Genomic DNA, 19,653 nt, shown 5'->3' with positions numbered 1-19,653 from the left:
GCCTGAAGGTGACCCATCACAGTTTTTGCCACTATGGAGGAGTGTCCCTACAAACAAGGTTCATTGCAAGGAAGTGTTAACTACTGGGAAAGTGGATAGTGTAGTTACAACATATCTAAACAAAAAATCAGTTCTCACTGCTCTTCAAATTGCACATATGTACACAAAATAACAGTTATATTGAGAGAGATGAAAGTAAAGTTTGGTGCCGGTAGTTTGTACAGTTCCTAATAGATCTTCCTCTATATTTTGTGTGGTTTTCAAACATTTGAATTTTTGTACATCACATTGTATGGCTTAAAGAAAGGTATAAAGATGTCTGAGACAAGAAGATGAAGGCTTCTAGTGGCTACACACAGTATTTGTGCACATTATCCCCACTTCTCAGTCACCTGTTGCTCTTCCATCTGATTTGACACCAGCAGTTCACCAAACAGCAATGAGATGCTGGGAAAGTACTTAAGAAATTAATTTGTCAAGTGTCTAGTCTACATGCTAGCACTGATCACTTCTAGTGCAGAAGAGAGGGGACGTGAAAAAACAGTCCAGTTGGGACACTCAGAGCATTTCAGACAAATAGTAATACAAAGGAAATTTTACTTTGTGAAACTTAAGATGTTGGCAGGGCCTAAGGAGTGATACATGCTAAAGATTTTGCCTTCTGCTCTGCCTGGCAGTCTGACTTCAGAGTCAGCAAGAGGTATTTTGGATTTTATCCAGTGGCTCTGTCTGGTTGCCTGCAGCAGATGTTTGGGGTGAAGCAGCCAGGTAGCAGAAAGGCTGCAAAGATCTTGGAGCAGACACAAGTGCTTAGAGGTGTGCAAACAGGGCAGATGAGACATGACTCATTTTGGGTGTATTTCCAGACTGTCAGACTTTTCAAACAAAAACCAGCTATTAATCACATGGAAAAAAGAGAGGACAGCCAGAAGGGCTCTGTTGAAGGGTGGTAATGGTGAGGCAGGATCTCTATATATTATCCACAGAGATGAACTGTCCAAAGAGCTGTCCTCAGGAAAGTACTAGAGATGTGATGATTGACCTCTGTAAAAGTTACCTAGAGGTGAGGAAAAGTTGATGTGATTACATCAATAATAAAATTATTCAGAAGGAACAGGCCAACTTGGACATATTTTCCTGGGGTGGTAATGAAATGCCCCATTGTGAAAAATTACAAATCATAGTTTGCTATTAGTTACAAACCTGTTCACACTGAATAAGATGTGAGTAATGGTGTTTACTGCAGTAACCAGACATACTGCAAGACCACCATGTTCACATCATGCTACTTTCTGAATTATCTGATGTTTACTGAGGCACTCTCATCCGAAGTAATATAAATTATGCATTTAAGTTTAGTGCACAGCATAATACTTTTGTATAAAATTCTCAAAATTGGGTCAGATTATTATTTTATGACCAATTTTTTCTTCCAGTCAAAGTGCCCCTGTTAAGATCGTTCTACATTATTTATCATTCTTTTGCAAAAATGATGAATGAATAAGTTTTGCTGAAAGATGTTTCAGAAGGTGTTTCAGCTCTTTATTTTAAAAGGTAGGACCCAGATGAAGATCTTCAACTTCTGTGAATTGTGATAGTGTGGCTGAAATCTAAAAAGCTGGCCTTTAAATGAGCATGCAATTATTTGGGTTTTTATAGATCCTTGTGCTAGATCCCTAGCTAGGACAGAATATGTTGACTTTTGCTTTTAGAGCTGACACTGAACATCTAAACCAAATCTTAGAAAGCTGTGGAAGTGGCAGTGCCCAGCTTGGGATCTTTGCAGCCCAGCTGAAATACTGGAATATATTGGGGCTGTAAACTTCACAGAATGGCATTTGTGAGTAGAGCAGGAATTATTGTTAGAAACTGGAAAATACTGTGGCAGCAGGGTAGTCTTTCCAGAATAAAAGTAAATGCATCCATAGATCATTCTTAAAACCAAATAATTGTACAAGCCCCTCAATAGACCATCCCAACAAATGCCCTCCTGGCACCAGGTAGGCATTTTCGCCTCTGCAGTTTTTAGAAATTGCTCTTAGCAAAAGAAGCATTCAGCCTTTCCTTTGCTGAACTCTCTTGAATTAGTCTGCCTACTTGTTTTATAAATCCCTTGTTAAGGGCTCTTACTGTAGTAAAGGATGTGTCCTCACAGTGGATCATTGACATGAGAAGATATTATGTCTTCATTTAGCAAAAATCTTTTTGAGACATTTCTAAAGGATTTAATCAAAAATGTAGAATGGGATTTTAAAAGCACCTAAGCATTTTTGTTAAATTCCTTTTGAAATTGTTAAACCAAATGGACTAATACTTTTTAAATAAAAAGAATCCCATAAAGCTTCTGGATCTGTTTCTTGTAATATCTGAGCACCTGTAAGACTAGCTTTAACTGGCTTACCAAGAATTAAGCAAGCAGTCATAGAAGCACACAGAAAATTAATCTTAATTTTCCAGGTCACAAAACAGCATAAATATATCAGACATCTGTCCTCCTAAGAACAGAGAAAATAACAAAACCATTATTGTTTTGAAGGCCACCACATGCATTTTGTCCTTTTCTGTGATTTTTCTTTCTGCTGCTTACATCTGATACAGTGTTCCCAGTACATGACTGCATTTGCTCTTAGTAGGAACACACTTTTTTCTCTCTTCAGCACCTTCACCTTTTCCATTATTCCTCCATTGTTCTTCAAGCTGGGGGATAGCTTCATTCATAAGATAAAAGGCTTGTATGAAAAACTAGGGCAAGCCAGCACTCATCTTTTTAGCTCTTTTGCTGTGCTGTTCAGAACAGGCAGGGAGGTTTTGTTGCTACCTGACATCTCAGAACAGGCCCGGGAGAGGACGCATTTGAGAGCAGACTCTCTTGATATATCATTGTTCTTTCTCTCCTTCTGAGATGATCAGTTGTATACAGTGTAGTTTCTTGGGTGCTTATTCTGGTGGCAGTTCTTCTGTTTTGTGTAAGTAATTAATTTCTGTACACACATGTCCTGAGGCCAGACCTTCAATGTCTGACTTGCAGAATGAGTTATTGATGTTACGGACTTCAAATAATCCTTCAAATATTGGTCACAAAAAGACACTTATACACTTTTTGTGTGAGAGACATCTACTTTTTAGATGGTCAAACTCAAGAAAATGACACTGAGTTTTTTTAATGTGTGCTTTCAAAACCTTATATTTTTCACTAGAAATAAACCATGTTCCTTCTTGCCTACTCTGCATTAGTGTCAAAGTTATAGGTTTCTGCTTGAGGGATAAATTACTCTTTTCATTATATTTAAATTTGAAATTATTTTTAACACTTCACATTTTGTAATTAGGGTAGTTACTAGCATACCTTCTACATGTCGGTTTGAACTCATCCAGCAGTCTCTAAGTTAATTTCCCATCACATTTTCTAATAGGTTGTTTTCTTATGACTGGCCATTATCTTGTCTAGATAGGAACATTTTCCTGAAGCTATATGTGGGACCCCCTGTGTTTTCATTTATATTTTTTATTTCAATTTTCTACCACTTCAAGCTTCATTGTATGTCTGCACTTACATTCAATTCCTTGTCATCTTAAATTCACAGGAAGCATGCTGAATTCTCAGCTGCCATTGCCAAAGACTGAGGGCACTTAGCCACATGCAAGTTTGAGAAGGAAAATCAGGATTAAAGGTTTCTATTAATTTCAGAGAACTTTGATGTGTCTGCTAATGAGCTGTATGATAGTAGGAAAGAACGTACTGCAAATGCAGAACTTACAAGTGTATTTTACAGACCCAGAGGCACTGGTGTGTCTAACCGTTAAAGCTTAGACCAAATGAAGTAACCAGACTTCTAAAGACTGGCTGAAACCCAAGCGAATTGATTAAAATATTTGAGGGTTTTATCATTCAAAGAAAAGTGGACATTAGATAAAGATATTTTTTCTATACAATCATTGAGTTTGTGCTTGCTGGAGGTAGAGACAACCAATGGATGCTAGTTTTAGCCACCAGCTATGAGATGAACTTAACCAAACCATAAACATCAGAGAATTCTGCAATTTTGACTAGTAAATGTGTTGTATTATCAATCTATACTTAGCCAGGCCTCAAAAGGCACACTGTTAAGAATAAGTATATTGGGATAAATAAGGAAGAAACCTTGAGTTCAGTTCTGTAGAAAATGAAGTTAAATTCCACAAAAGAGAATGGCAGGGATGCCTACCTATTATAACACAGGATAAATACTGGTGTAAAATAGTAACAAAATTTGTGAACACTATATGTAACAGGAGGAATCTTACATGATTACACCATTGTAGATATTGAAGAACATTGGCTTCCCCTCATCAGATTTTGCAAAAGATTTCCTTTCTAGTAGAGGCAGCATTTGCACCTTAAGATTTCTCCCCATTCTCTGATGAATCCTTAGTATTTCCATTCTCCCTCTGGCAGTGGGGAGTGGTTTTCTGAGTCTGTTCCTGGCATAATTGTTGTTCGGGGCACAGTTAGAAAACAGCAGTTGTTCTGTTGTAAAGCCACCAAAACCCAACAATCTCTGCTTTTCCAGTGGGGGAAGAAGGGGAAATGTAAAGTTTTGTCAAGTTTTCAGAAAGTTTGCTTGAAAGGTGGCCTTTCAGTAACTTGCAGGTTTAGGCCAAATTCAGCGTGTTTGTTGAGTATGCAGTCGTCAGTAAAAGGACCAATGCTTGGTACTGTAAAACAGGAGGAATTTGGTGTTCCAGCTGCAATTCTGTGCTAAGGATTATGGTGGCATGTTGTTTTCCCTGACAGCATGGTCTGCTTTTGCCATTCTCCCTCTAACTCACCAAGAGGAACAGCAGGAAAATCACAGAGATTGCTGGTTTTCAGCAGTTAGTGCTGGTGGCCCAAGATGTTCAAGAGCTGTCCTGTTCATTCTGATTTTTGTAGCAAAGCAGATCTTGGGGTATTTGGTGCCCCTTTTTAATGGATAAAACACAAACACAAAAGTCCTTAGTATACCTTTTCCATATAAGTTTATTAGTTATAATATCCTGAGAAAGTGACTGTGTGGATATATTATTTTGCCTGCCAGATTTCTCCCTGTATATTTGTATTCATTGTTGTTTGGTTTACACTTTGTCATATAATGTGCTGGATGGTTCTGCATTTCAGTCATGTCAAATGGGGTGCAGGTGGACGACATACAAGACGTGTTTATTGTTGGCGTGAAGTCTTGACTGAGGCTGTAATGGACAACCTGTCTCCTGACCAGGTTTTTGTGATGTGGTCTTCATCTTTGCCAGCTAGTTTGCTCTTGATTCAGCAACGGTGACTGGAAAATTCCTGCTAACATAACTTTACCCAGTAGCAGTCTTTGCTCTCCGGTGTCCCTCTGTTACTGAACCTTGTTCAGTGTACTCCCTAACTATCTATCTAGTCTTCCAAAACAGAAGTCTGTGAAGGAAGACCAGTACAAAACTGTTTCTGGGCTTCTTTATAGCAGCTGTTAGTGTTAGCTGCTGGTATTTCAGATAACCCCCCTGTTCTGAGGAAGAGAACTGGGAGACAAAAATCTTTGAACTTCCCTGGATCACATAAAAAGGAGAAGAACCAGTTCCAAATGGAGCTGTCCTCCTTTGGTGTCCTGTCATCTTGAAGAGTAAGATCAAACCAAACCAAACCAAAACACCCTTTCTACCCTTTGTGACTGGGCAATATTTTCTCCTGGCTTCTTCAGAAGAATAAAGAGGAAAACCTACTCTTCTGTGTGACCAGCGGCATACTCAGCCTGGCTTGCAGGGATGGCTTGTAGTAGCTGTAGTTTTGACACTCCCAAGTGCCCTTCATCCAAGAAGCACCAGTAATTTCCTAACACTGTTGGCTCCTGTCCTGTCCTATCCTTTTCAAGATAAACACTAGAGGAAAGGCTTTTTCAAATAGCATTCAAATGTTAGGACTTATGCTTGCTTATGTATTCAGTAGTGATGGTGGCTTTTAATTTCAGGAATTCACGTGTTCTGTGTAATCATCCTTGTGTTGGCATGACCTGTTTTCCATTTTGTGGTTATAAGAATAACAACAATAACAGCAGTAATTGTAATGATGAAGGGAACAGAGAGAAATAAAGCCCAAGAAGAAAACAAAAATACCCACCCAAACAAAGAAACCCAAGTGATGCACAATGCAATTGCTTATCACCCGCTGACTGACGCCCAGCCAGGCCCAAGCAGTGATCAGCCCCTCCCAGCCAACTCCCCCTGGTTTATATACTGAGCCTGATGATTTATGGTATGGAATACACCTTTGGTTAGTTTGGGCCAGCTGTCCTGGCTCTGCTGCCTCCTGGCTTCTTGTGCACCTGCTCACTGGCAAAGCACGGGAAACTGAAAGTCCTTGACGTAGGGGTAAGCACTATCTAGCAACAGCTAAAACACCAGTGTATTACCAACATTATTCTCATACTAAATGTAAAACACAGCACTGTACAAGCTACTAAAAGTAAAAATAATTCTTCTCCAGCTGAAACCAGGACACGTACAGAAAAAAGAGTCCTCTTCTTAATGTTCAGTCATTGACATAGAAATACTATGTCCGTGTATTTGTAAAAGACAGCACTGAATTTTTAATTGTAAGAATTAGGTTAGATGCCATATCTTTGGAAGTTATTTAGATCAAGAGCTGAAGATCTACCACCTGAACATTAACTGCATCAGCGTTGATGTACTCATACATCACATTTCATTACCTCCTGTAGGTAGTACCTTCAGCTATGATTACTTCTAGGAGCATACTTAAATAACTGTTTTTTTGTAAAGTACTGTCTTTGCTTACAAGTTCCTAATGTCAACAATTTCATGTTAAGGACATCTGCATGGCTTGTGGCGGTAGGCCTTGCACAAGTTGTGTGAATAAAGCTCTGCAGAGCTGTGTGGAAATCAGATATGTGCTTTTATCCATTTCCAGTTAAATGCCTAGCTGGCATTAGGTTTAAGTGGATAAGAGATTTGCATATGTACATGATATGCAAGCATGCCATACATAATTCTAAAAGCAATTTGAAAATTATGCTGAGAACATCTGCTTTTAATTCAAATAAATTTGCTAAAATAGATGTAAAGTTCTGATTACAAATTGGGCTCTGTCATCTATTAAAAGCATTGAAATTTTACTATTCTTTGATATTTTCTTTTGCTTAACTGAAAGATATTTTGTTTTCTGAAAATAAAAAACAATATAGAGCCTAAAACTGTGTACATCTCTCTGACCTAGGAAATCATAATAACCTTCACTTCCCCAAGTGATTTCCCTATACTCAAGGACATAATTGCTTAGTTACATAATTATATTCTCTAGGGAAAATATGTGAAAACTGATGTCATGCATGTTATTTTGTGAAGTCTTGATTATTCTAAAGGCTGTTGGAGGCAGAGGGCGAGGAGAGCAGGCAGGTTCCACATCAGCCATGCTGGCCAGTTTTGCAGCCCATATATGTCCCTGCTTCCCATCAAGGCTGTGCCCAAAAGTGGTTTCTCCAGTGGGCTGCCAGCCTTTTCCTCTGTCACATGCTTCCTCTCTTCCTTGCATCCACACGTATCAACATATGCTAAGTTTCCAGCTATCTCACACAGTTTAAAAAGCAGCACAACAGGATTGTTTTCTTTTGTATTGCATCTTTTTTACCTTCAAAGCAGCTTACCTAGTACACAAGTCACTTTTAGACTGCAATCATATACATCAAACGTCAAACTGCATCAAACACATGTCCTGAAAAATATATTCTAACATTTAAGCATTCATAATGGAAGCTTTATCTACTTCAATTAAGCTAATTTTGTGGATGTGACAAATTATATATACTTATTACGTTCTGTGCAACATGGCAGTAGTTGTAATGATTACTATGTATGTAACAGTTGTACTTCATGAGTTATAAAGAAATGCCTGGTCTGAAGATGAATATTTAAGTAAAGCAACTTTCAAAAAGTCTCAAAGCAACCTTTCTTTGTTAGACAAATTAATACAAGGAATGTCACAGCAGATACACTGATTTTACCAACTGATTTAACAAAGTTTGGATAAATGGCAGGTATTCTGAATTCCCTGTGAAGTCTTGCCCAGAAGGAAGGTTCAAGGCAGTGACTAAACAGGATCTTGTTATAGGGGTAGCTTACTGCAAAGGGTTTTACAGTGCACTTGAAGTCACAGTAAGGGAAGAGAATGTATATAATTATGATTTTACTATTTATAACCATTTATACTTACAAAATTATATTTATGTGGGCAAATCACAGCACGAGTAAAAATATGGAGATTGGTCTCTATAATGAGAAGCACATACTGTCTGATGTGATCTTGCTTGTAGCCTCTTGAAATAGCATAAACATCTACTTTAATGGTGATGGTAGTAGACTGCAGAATTAAGAGGTTCTAACAATATTTCTTAAAAGGACTTCCATAAAAAAACCATGCCTCATATACATAATAAACCCTGTATATCAAGGCAAGGTGTCAGACAAAGAGAAGGAATGAAATAAGGGGAGAGTCTTTTTGTTTGCTTGCATATACCTTCTTATAATCACAGTCAGTGGAGGCAGACAGGACCAGTTGCTGGATTGATATCAGGGCGTGTTTTGCAGAGCAATTATATACATTCTTCCCTTGAATCTGGATGGTGAGTATTGCCATGGGCATGACATACAACTTAATGACTTGTAGGGAGAAGTAACAATTTCCATGCTAAGGTATTGTTGCTGGAGTTTTTTAATTAAAAATATAATTGCCATTTGATGTATTCTGGGCACAAAGTGTTTATTTCTTCAAAATTTGTGTGTTACGTTTAAAGGTGAGTCCTGTTGGAGAAAGGTGATTTAACATATCACATACAGAGATGACACCATGGAGGCTGGGAAATTGTCTTGGCCCTTGACGGCATTTTAACAAGGGCTTCATGAGTGTCATGGGGAGACCTCTCTAGTATTTTTCTGTCAAGAACAAATAAGCAGCTAGGTAAACTCTCAAGTTATGTAAGGAACCTACTGAAGTGCCACCACTGCCTGGGAGAGAAATGCATTTGTGTCCCAAATGTGCTATTTTTGAAGCGATGTTAACTAATGGTTTCACGACAGAATAATCTGTTTAGAGGGTGAGGGCATTTTGAATAAGTAGCTTCATCATTTTACTAGCTTAATTTCTTTTTTTTTCTCCTTGTTTGTTGTAAACAGATTTCAAACTAATCTTTCTTGTTAATGATGTATTTAAATTGTTGGAAGGGAAATAGAGTGGTTTTCATGATCACATCAGCCTGATTTATCAGTACCTTCATTCAGAATTATTCTGTCAAAAACATTTTTGGAGACCTGTTTTAAGCTGAGTGCAAAGCTCTTTTTGCAGCACACAGAGAAAAGATTTACAGTCAAAAGATTCTGGCAATGCTTCCATCAGCAATAAGGAAATGAGGGTATTGTATTTGCTATTATCTCTAATATAGGAAATGGAGCAAGCACTAATGATCATGGTGCAGATCTACCGTATTACAATTAATGTCCAGTGCAGCAAAAAGTCAGGGTCAAAGTTGCTAAGTTGTAATCATCTTAAATTATGCTTTCATCTAAGTAAAGCGTCCTTGCAAAAAAAGTTACTACAGTATTAATTTTGAAAAATATTTGGAAATACCAGCGAAAATTATTAATTAGCTATTGTTGTAACTCACAAAACATCACAAACACAGTGCCAAATGCTGCAGTTTTCAAGCCAGTGCCTGCAGTTGATGCTTATTGCAAGACACTGACATTTACAGGGAAGTTGTCTAAGAACTGATTAAGGACTCAATGGTTCAGCCTCTTCCCAATACATCACAGGCAGATGGGCAATTTGCCTGTACATTCATTTATAACATGGGCTGCTGAAAATATTGTGTGAGGAGAGTGCTGACCCAGTCCAAAGGCTGTGTCTGTGTGCCTGATTAACTGATCTTTGGGGCATCATCGTTTGGCGAGGGCCTGGCCATCCCCTTTAGGGGGAGAACAGCCTGGCACAGGAAACAAGCTCTGTGACAACACTGGGCGTGAGTCTGTGTCTTGGCTTTAAACAGAAACCCCTTTCTTTTCTGTATGTTACTGGCCACACTGTTAGCAATTAATAAAACATAAGGAAAAAAACCTGCCTTTGTCTCAGACTTTAGCCTGCTAATACTTCTTTTTTATTATAATTTTTATTGCATGTATTGTGCAAACTGTCATGCAGGGATATGGCATTCCAAATATCTGTCCCCATGGAACATAAATAGTGTACAGTCACTACAGGAGCCTGGCAGGGCTCTGAAGGCTTCTGAGCTGGAAAAGCTCCTAAAACATCCTGAGAGCCTTGCGTACTGTGCAGAAGCAGTAAAAAAATAGCAATTGGATGCTACAGAAAGGGTCAAGAAGATTCATGGCAGATCCCAATGAAGACTGAGGAGGTCTTGCCTCAGAAACTGCTCGAGGGTAAATATCAAAGTAGAAAACCATGCAGCTGTGCATGAATAGATAGAGGAGAAATGATAACTGGTACTGCAGGAGTGTCAGCAGTAACTACTGCTCTTCATGCAAACTGTGCGACCTTGATAAAGTGATAGCTGTGTGGTCAGACACTGCATTATATCTCTAAGGGCTAAAAGGCATCTAGTTAAATGTTACATTAAGTCCCCTAAAACTTTTCTAAGGTTTGAGGAAACTTACAGACATTTAACAACTTGCAGAGAATTCAGCGTGGTGAGAAGGGCCTGAATACATCTGTGTACAAGGAGCCTTCCCTGCTGCCCCTGCATAGACATCAGCCAGGGGACCGGAGCAGCCCTGGTCTGTGCAGTATGCTACCAGGCAGAAAAGTGCTTCCACAAGGAGCTGGCACAGGGTAGCAGCATGTTTGCAGAAGTCACTACTTCATCTCTGAAAAGATTTGCTGAAGCCTAAGGAGGCCTCTTTCTTTAGCTTTCCTGGTCCACAGGGCTGTGTTTTTCTGTCTCCCAAGCCTGCTGTGCCTGCAGACCTAAGTGAGGACAGGCTTGTCTCCCTGTGTCTTACTGTTCCAGCCTCAGTAACCATACTAAGGATAAAAATACATTGGTTGTTCAGAAGTAAATTGCAAGTGAACCTGTGAAATGAAAGACATGTACAAAGAATTGCTCAATAGTACTGTTACAGACTTGTGCAATTTTTACTCTCCAATTTCACAGTACTGGACTGACTAGATAGCGGGCTTTCAACAAAACAGCTATTTGCAAAATTACATTTTTTATTAGGTAATATGGAAACTTACCCAAAACTCCTCAAAAAAAATCTGCCATTTTTTGGGGAGATTCCTGACATACCAAGTGGGTGGCATGAGAAAGTTTGACTGACATTGATCACTCTTAAACAAGCTGTGTAATAATTTATCAGTTGTTTCAGATAAGTGGCTCCATTTCTGTGGCCCCAACAGCATGAGTGAAACAAGATTCCTTACTATTCCCTTGAGATTCCTTAACTGATCCTCTGAAATACCAGAAACTGTGGATATTTTGGAACTTGTAATGAGTCTGGTTTTCTCCTTTTTCATTTACTCTTTCCTAATACTTTTCATGTCTCTGTGTGACCACTTTTACATGGTGTTCTCATACTAGTTTGCTGGCACATGCAGGTTGCTTTCTGAACTCTTTTACCTCCCTTTTTGTTAATAACTGTCAACAAAAGCAGAGAATATTTTAGCTTTAAATTACATATACCCATTCTTTTCTGTTGAGGTTTTCGTAGGCTTATGTATCTGAAGATCCAGACTCTAGCGGAGGTGAATAATGAAGCTGATGTTTTCAGGGATCAATGCTACTTCATGCTTATTGCTCCAGTAGATTTGAGTGCATGATGGTGCATGTTACTTTATGAGCTAGAAATAATGAGGGAGGATATATGTAACAATCAGGGTGTCTCCTTGATTCAGGTAATGGGTGATCAGGGACTTTTTCAGGTGCATAGGCCTTCCAGATTTATTACATGGTGCCTGAATGTAGTGCACAGTCTATGGTAGTTCAATTTCTGGGCACTGAGAAATTTGATTATTTGGTGAACAGTGCTGGATGTGGGAAATTTGGCGGATTTTCTGCCACAAGTTCTGCATATATGTAGTAGTAATGATGGGCAGCAGCTGGAGTGTAAACAGTATATTTCATCATTGGAATGTGCTTTTCCAAATACCCTGCTCAGCTGAGTTCATCTGATAAGCAGCAACAGCAGAAAATGAGTGTGCTGTCAGTTAGGAAGTAAGTATATACATCTTTTATTGCTTGGGTTTTAAAATTACTTTGTTGTACCTTTGTGGTTTACTGTCTATAAAGTATTATCATACTATGTAATTATTATCACACTTTATGGTAATGAAATATGGTAATTCTGGATTTTATTTTAGAGTGCAAAATTTAGCAACTGTAGACCTAGGTACCATAAATTATCAGGGCTGCAAGTCAGTCCTTTTTCTTGCATCTGACTGTGCCGGCTTCACTGATGTTCTTGTATTTTTCTATGTGACACATCAATGAATGTTTTTATGTTGCTATAAAGAACTTGAAAGGCATGCAATAAAAAACTCTCTCAATTTTAAAGCCTTAAAATTATGTCTTTCATTAAAATCAAGATTTAATCTAAAACTCTGTTATGATGTGATAAGATGTATTATGGAACATCATTGCTAACAAAAAAATCAATATGTTTTTCTGTGCGGATGCAACACCCTAGAATAAGTTTGCAAGTGTGACTGTATGGAATGATGAGTAATTGACAAAGTTACAAACTGGAAACCTAACAGCTCCACATCTGTCATAAATAAGAGTTCTGTCTTCTGCAAGCACACTTCACTGAAGTGTCTTTAGTTTGAGTGCCACATGAGCATTTGGATGGATACTGAGGGTGTATCTTGTCTTGTAGTCTTTCCCTTGGTGACAGGACTAAAAAGATCTCATTTCTCTTCCTGGGTGCTTATTTTTTTCAGCCTCAGGAGAGAGATGGTTGGTAAAGTCTCAAAGGTATTAGTTTCCTGTAAAAGGTAGTTGAAAGTAGCCAACAAGCTGAAAAAGTATAGGTGATAGGAAGCAGACTCCTTACGTCTACTTCCTCAAAAAAGAAAGGCTAGAAGACACAAAGGTGCAGCTGCTGATGTCCTGAAGGGCAGATCTGTGAAAACGGTGTTTCCCTGCCCTACTGTCTTCATCTCAATCCTTGGTTTTGCCTTGGTGATTCTCCCTCTGACTTCATTTCTCATTGGAAATCAGAATTGGGAGGACCAACAAGCAGACACGTGCTAGTCCACTGCTGCAGGCAGCCAATGCACCGCAGCTCCCCGCCTGGTGCAAACTGACAGTCGCTTGGTGGTGACCCACCAATGTCCCCTCAGAGGGATGCTTCCACCACTCAGCTGCTGCTTCTGCTTTGGGTTTGTAGGGGTCCCACTGCCACCATGCAGCAGCAGAGGGAGGTTGCTGTCCTTTCCCTGCTGACAGGGATGCTGGTGCAGGTGTATGTGGCTGGGATCTGCCAGCATCTTTGCCTTCTCTGCAGGGATTCCTGGAGGGGTGATTCCTCTCCATGTTGGATGCTTTCCCCAGATCCTGTTCTCCAAATGATGCAGCACGATGATGCCACGTACTCTATACCCAGCTTTGGGTTTTTTTGGAGAGCAGAGGAACAGGCAGGACAGGCTGCTGTAGCTCATGTGAGCGTTAGCTCGTACTCCAGCTGTTAAAATTATCTGTCATGATGAACCATCTTGGCTGTTGCAGCACAGCAGGCTGCTTTCAGCGCGTCTGTATGAATGCCACACATATGCTGTTCAAATACAGCCAACCATGGCAGCTGCATTCACATAAGAGAAAGAAAAAAGGCTGCAGTTCTGTCTAACAGTGTAACTCTTCGTGCTGCTTGTAACCCGTCTGGGGCCGGACATGGCAGTCGTGAGGGGTCGATTTACTGTTGCTTGTTCCCTTGCTTTAATGTAAGCATTCAGTGGTAACACTGATGAGGAAGAAATGTAAAAAAGAGGTCCATCTTCTCCAAGAGGCTTGAAATACATTTGAAAGGGTGGGCAATGATTCAGTGTGCATTCAGAAACTGAAGTCTAGGAGGTATTTATTTTGGTGGTATTTATGTAAATTATGGATTCTGCTGTTCAGTTATCCATTGGCAAATCAGATGTGAACATAAGCTAAGTTTTGTTGATAAGAAGAGCATATTTTTAGACAAAATAATCTTAACAAATAAGAGATTATCTCAATATTTTGGAAGACTGATCTGGTTTTCTGTGCAAGCATGAGTCCCTGCAATGATTCGGTATGTGTGGTTGTTTAGAAGGACAGTAAAAAGAAATTAATAAATCCACAAATAAAATTAAAAGCTCCAGTCTCTAGTAAGCTCTGAATTCACTAATCAGACAGTGTGAAGAAAAATCCAGTAATATGCAGAGAAGCCAACTCAAAGACAAAATCTTATGTATTTTGTCTTTTAAATACCTGTGTGGTCACTGACGCTTGCATCAAGGATCAGCTCCACTTTCGAATATAAAATAACCATTTCCAGCTCCATCTGTTTTTGCACTTGTTTCTGTGTGAGACTGCTGCTGTCCTGTCCTGGCTTGTTACAAGTGTTATCAGTAGAGGTGTTCAAGGTGCCACCTTCCTAAACTAAATTTCAAAGCAGAGGTATGCAAAAGATACCCTGTTTAGACAGAATACAGATCTGCTTCCTCGTCAGACTTGCTGCCTTTTCTCCGTCTCTGCTAATGCTCTGAAGGAAGCAGCAGACTGAGGCAGGTATGCGTTTTATCAGATCCTGGGTTGTCTTGTTTCAGGAATGCATGGAAGATATTTATAATTTTGTTTTAGTAATGTGAAGAAATGTTTAAGTAACATAATAAAAGTACTTTGCTATCAGTTAAGGTAACCAGAAGCATAATATAGTTGAGCTAACACTGCTGCAAGAGCATTTGTTGAGAAACAGCTATTGAAATAGCCCGTAAAGCATGTCTCTTTCAGGTGTCTTTTTGCAAGATATCCCAATAATCTAAGCTGAGGACCAGAAGTTGGGGCTGTTTTCTGGTGCCCCTATTAAGCAGGATGGTGCTCTAAGCATGTTCTGTGGCTCACGTCACATCAGGCTTTGGACGTGGTGGACAGCAGCATGGCTTTGGCAGGCTGGCCTCTGCTCCCGGTGTCCCCAGCACCACCCAGATATGCAAGACACACGTACCCCCTGAGCTGCATGGCTCACTGTGCTTCAGCCTGCTGCCAGACTGCCCATGGAAGAACCACCACAGCCAGCTGGATTCAGATAAGTTTAGATCTGTGTCATGGTTTAACCCTGGCTGGCAACCAGGCACCCACAGCCACTCACTCACTCTCCCCCCAGTGGGATGGGGGAGAGGTTCGGAAGAATAAAAGTGAGAAAACTGGTGGACTGAGATAAAGACAGTGTAATAGATAAAGCAAAGGCTGCACACACAAGCAAAGTGAAGCAAGGAATTCATTCACCGCTTCCCACGGGCAGGCAGGTGCTCAGCCATCCCCAGGGAAGCCGGGCTCCATCACACGTAATGGTTACTCCATAACTCCAAATGTCCCCCCCTTCCTGCTTCTTCCCCCAGTTTATATACTCAGCGTGACGTCCCATGGTGTGGAATATCCCTTTGGGCAGCCCAGGCCAGCTGTCCCGGCTGTGTCCCCTCCCAGCTCCCCGTGCCCCCCCAGCCCTCTCGCTGGCCGGGCCTGAGACACTGAGAAGTCCCTGACTGAGGATAGACACCACCCGGGCACAGCCAAACCCACCCGTGTGCTGTCAGCATTGCTCGCACAGCACAGCCACAGCACAGCTGCACCCGCTGCCGAGAAGGAAGTTAACTGCACCCCAGCTGGAACCAGGACAATTTGTAACTTAGATCTTCCCCAGAAAGCCTTTAATCTATGAATGCAAAGATTCATGAAGTGCTACCACCCTTCAGGTTTGATATACTTGATATGATGTGGTTAAACTGTTAGACGGAATGGACATGTGGCTTTTAAATTAAAAGTTAATTATTAGTCTCTAACACTGTTACCTTTTACTTACTGTTCTTCCTGGACTTTTTTTTTTTTCCTGTTATGACCTTTTTTTTTTATTTTATTGTTTCTTAGAATTTTTCTTTCCACATGAAATACAGACCAGTGTATCTAAATAGTGAAAAATCATGGACTGGTTTGTAGGTTTCTGTCAGTTTTCAAATTTGATTGATATGTTTAAAATCATAGACTTGATATGTTTGATCTAGGCAAGGGAAATTCAAGTCTTTAGTATGGTAGGGCACAGCTGAGCAAAAGAAAATAAGTAATTCACTGGGCCGTTGTTTTCAAACACTAACAGTCTTCCTTGGAGAGTTGGGGGTTTCCGAGCTCTGTCCAATATGTTGCATACTTGGCAAGGAAGGGCCTTTGGCTGAAATCCTTTCATGTAGCTTTGGAAATGTAAAAAGAAATGACACCAGCCAAATAAGGTAGCTTTTTATGCTTCCCTGCTGGCCCTCCCATCGGTGACCATAACAACAAAAGCCTTCTTCACAGCCCTTCCCCAAAGATCAGCTAAAACCATCCCTGGCACAGCCCGTTTTACAAGTCTCATCTGCAGCCATAGGTGATGAAAAGAGCCTGGCAGCCCGAGACCCTTAAGAACCCAGAGTGCCCACAAAAGCCTACTTTTGATAAACGGTGTGAAAAGCACTGCGTACACAGAAGTGTGCCCTTGCCAACAGGGACTTACAGATGTGTTCATCAGTGGCCTTCTTGACTGTGTTTCTTGTTCTCCTGCTGTAGCTTAATGCTGTTAACGCTGCAGCACTCAGGGGGAGTGTGCAGGTTTTTTCTGATCAGAAGTAGTAGTCTGTATTTTATCAACATTCTGAGGTCTGAATTGCACATGGAGAAGGAGGTTGTCAGCCAGGGCAGGGAGGTATAATCCTTCACCAGTATACTTGGGGATATCAGAGACTACGGACCTTCTCTGCCATTCCTTCTGTAATCTTGGGGAGCAGACAGCTGCATTCATGCTTCTGCATTGATCAATGAATGCAAAAAAAAAAAAAAAAAAAAAAAAAAAAGCAGGATGGGAGGCCATAAATGCTTTCTAGTTCCTAGAAGTCTGGACCTTTCCTCACACAGTCAAGCATGCCAGAAAAGAACGGCAAAGAAGCATGTGTCTAAAATTCTGGGAGATCAACGACCCAGCTCTGGGTCCCTCTCCGGATGCAGTGTTTTCTACTGAAAGAAAATTGAATCCAGCTTTATGCTTGTTGTCCTTCCCTTCCACTGCAGGTATAGGCCCTTAAAGCTATTTAGATTTGCAGTGGGGGTAACTGCATGAGATTTGAGAATAAGCTTAGCTTCTTACATACTGTACTTTTCTTCACCTGCTAACCATTTTGATTTCCTCTTAATTTTATACCTAAAAGTGTATACAAATTTGTGTACAAAGAAGTATACAAGAGTATTCAAGCGAGATTTGTGCTTTTGAGAAGCTGTTAGGTTACTCTTCTTTCCGTGATGTTTAGCAATGCCAGCAATTTATGCTTAACAATTCATGATAATTGGGTTCAGGAACTGTTTCTGTAATGACACAGACGTATGGGGCCTTATGACTGGCTGATTTTCATTGTGTGCTTTCACTAAATAGTGGTTTAACATACACCAACCAAAAGATAATGTGCAATGAGATAGCTCTGAAATCCTCTATGCTTTTTTTCATACCTGTCCCAGGAAAATACCAGTCACATCATTTGCAACTTAAGGCAAAGGTAATGTATTTCGAAGTGAAAGATACTATGACTTCCTTTACTGATTTGCATGTTTTTTTGTCCAGTATCAGGTTTAATCTCCAGTTGCCATCTAGCCCTAGTAATGTTTGCTTTGAGCTGGAACCCCGGTTGCAGTGGACAGGAAAAAAGCTCCGCTACATCAAGCATTACATTCTCTCAAACTCCCATCTGCACCCTTGGCTATTATTCAGCCACAAGAAAAGGCTCTGGTTTTCCCATCCTCACTACCAAGGTTCATTTAGGTGTCAAGTTCATACCACAGAAGCTTTAAAGAGCCTGTTTCTTTAAATAAAGTGGTAAATAGGATAGACATTGCATTTAGGCAAGAAGAAGTTTCTGAGTGCCACTACACTTCTGTGCATTGACAATGTCAACCACTGTATGGCAACCGTGGCCTGAGCAAGGTGAAGCCCTTTTTCAGAGCACCCTAAAAAGACTTTCTGCCACTGCAACCTTTCATTGGTGGCAGACAGCGTTCAACTTACATGTAATATAGTCATGATATTTAAAGATAGCTGTTTCAGTAGATTTGTGAATGGATGTACTTTAACAATATAGAAAGCCACTCTTCCTTGCGATGGAGCATAGGTCTTTTGTTGCATCTACCCTGCATTTTGTATTAATTTTCTTTTTTCTAAGCAGGGGAACATTGCTAACAAACAATACCCCAGTGTTCCTTGTAATATGTGATGTGTTTAGTTTAATAGGCAGATGAATTTAGCTGCAGGCTTTGATAATGCTAGTGGGCTTGTTCTGCTCCTTAGGCATTGCCACTGACTTTGAGTATACAGAATTATGTCTTAATTAACTTAGAAAATTGTTTAATGTGATTTAGCAATACAGCTCCATTTTGTATTTCAAGTAAGTCTGCACAGATCAAAGCATTCTGCATGTCAAATATATGCAACCTACTGAAATACAATATTTGAAATAAATGTATTTAAAATGTTGTTTATATGGCATTTAATGAAGCTTCCTTACCCAATTTCAACATAAAGAATAGAAGACTGTGTTGGAAAACAGGTGTGCTGTGGCCTGGACAAACTCGAATAAAACCAGTGTAAAATCTGGGTAAAAAAGCTGAGGTTGTGCTGGGTTACTGGAGCCCTTTCTGAGACTGGAAAGTACACCCCTTCACAAGAGGGATGTGTACACCAGGCAACTTGTTGCAGAAATGAGGTGTCACCAAGCAGCTTCTCTGCAGCATCCTGCTGCCTGGTTCTGCATCTGTCTGGGGTGGATTTGCCCCCTCCAGAAAGAGGGTCCAAGTAATAGGAGCAGCAGCCTGCATGCTGCCTTGCTTGGGGCAGTGAGGATTGCTTGAAGCCTCAGTTATGCCCTGTTGATTGGTAGAAAAGAAGAAAATGTATCTTCAAACTTTCATCTTCCCAAGTTGAAAGTAGAAGGAAAAAAAACCTCTGGAAGGATGATAATGCACTCCATGATGTCAGTGGACATAACTCATTTTGGCCTTGACTGGTAAAATTAAAGGCATTTGTTGACCACAGGCTGCTTGAACTTCTCTCTCCTCTTCTCATAGTGAAGGTCAGAAGAAGGAGTATTTTAAAAGGCTGTGCAATAGAGAGCAGCACAGTAAGAGTGAATGTTAGTTTGAACTCTTCTTACGTATTTCTGCCTTCAACCACCATTGCAACAGCAATTCTTTGTCCAAGATTTGCCTTGAGAAGACGGTGTTCTTAAAGCAAAGAAAACAGTGCTTCAGATAGGGATGGAAAAAATAACTACAAATGGCCTGCGGCCATTTACAAAAAAATAGTTCTTCTTGGCTGCTGAAATTAAAGCCTCTTTTTAGTATTTTTTTTTAGCATTTTGCTTTTGGCATTTGTCCTGAA

At 40.1% G+C, this 19,653-nt stretch overlaps 1 protein-coding gene across 1 annotated transcript in view; it reads left to right on the top strand.

The window, feature by feature from the left end:
• CAMK4 (calcium/calmodulin dependent protein kinase IV) overlaps positions 1 to 19,653 on the top strand; it is a 170,212-nt gene that overhangs the window by 109,298 nt on the left and 41,261 nt on the right. The gene's annotated exons all lie outside the window — the stretch shown is intronic.

Source organism: Falco biarmicus, chromosome Z, assembly GCF_023638135.1.
Source record: "Falco biarmicus isolate bFalBia1 chromosome Z, bFalBia1.pri, whole genome shotgun sequence".
In the NCBI taxonomy this organism is placed as follows: domain Eukaryota; kingdom Metazoa; phylum Chordata; class Aves; order Falconiformes; family Falconidae; genus Falco; species Falco biarmicus.
This window is presented reverse-complemented; position numbering and strand designations above follow the sequence as displayed.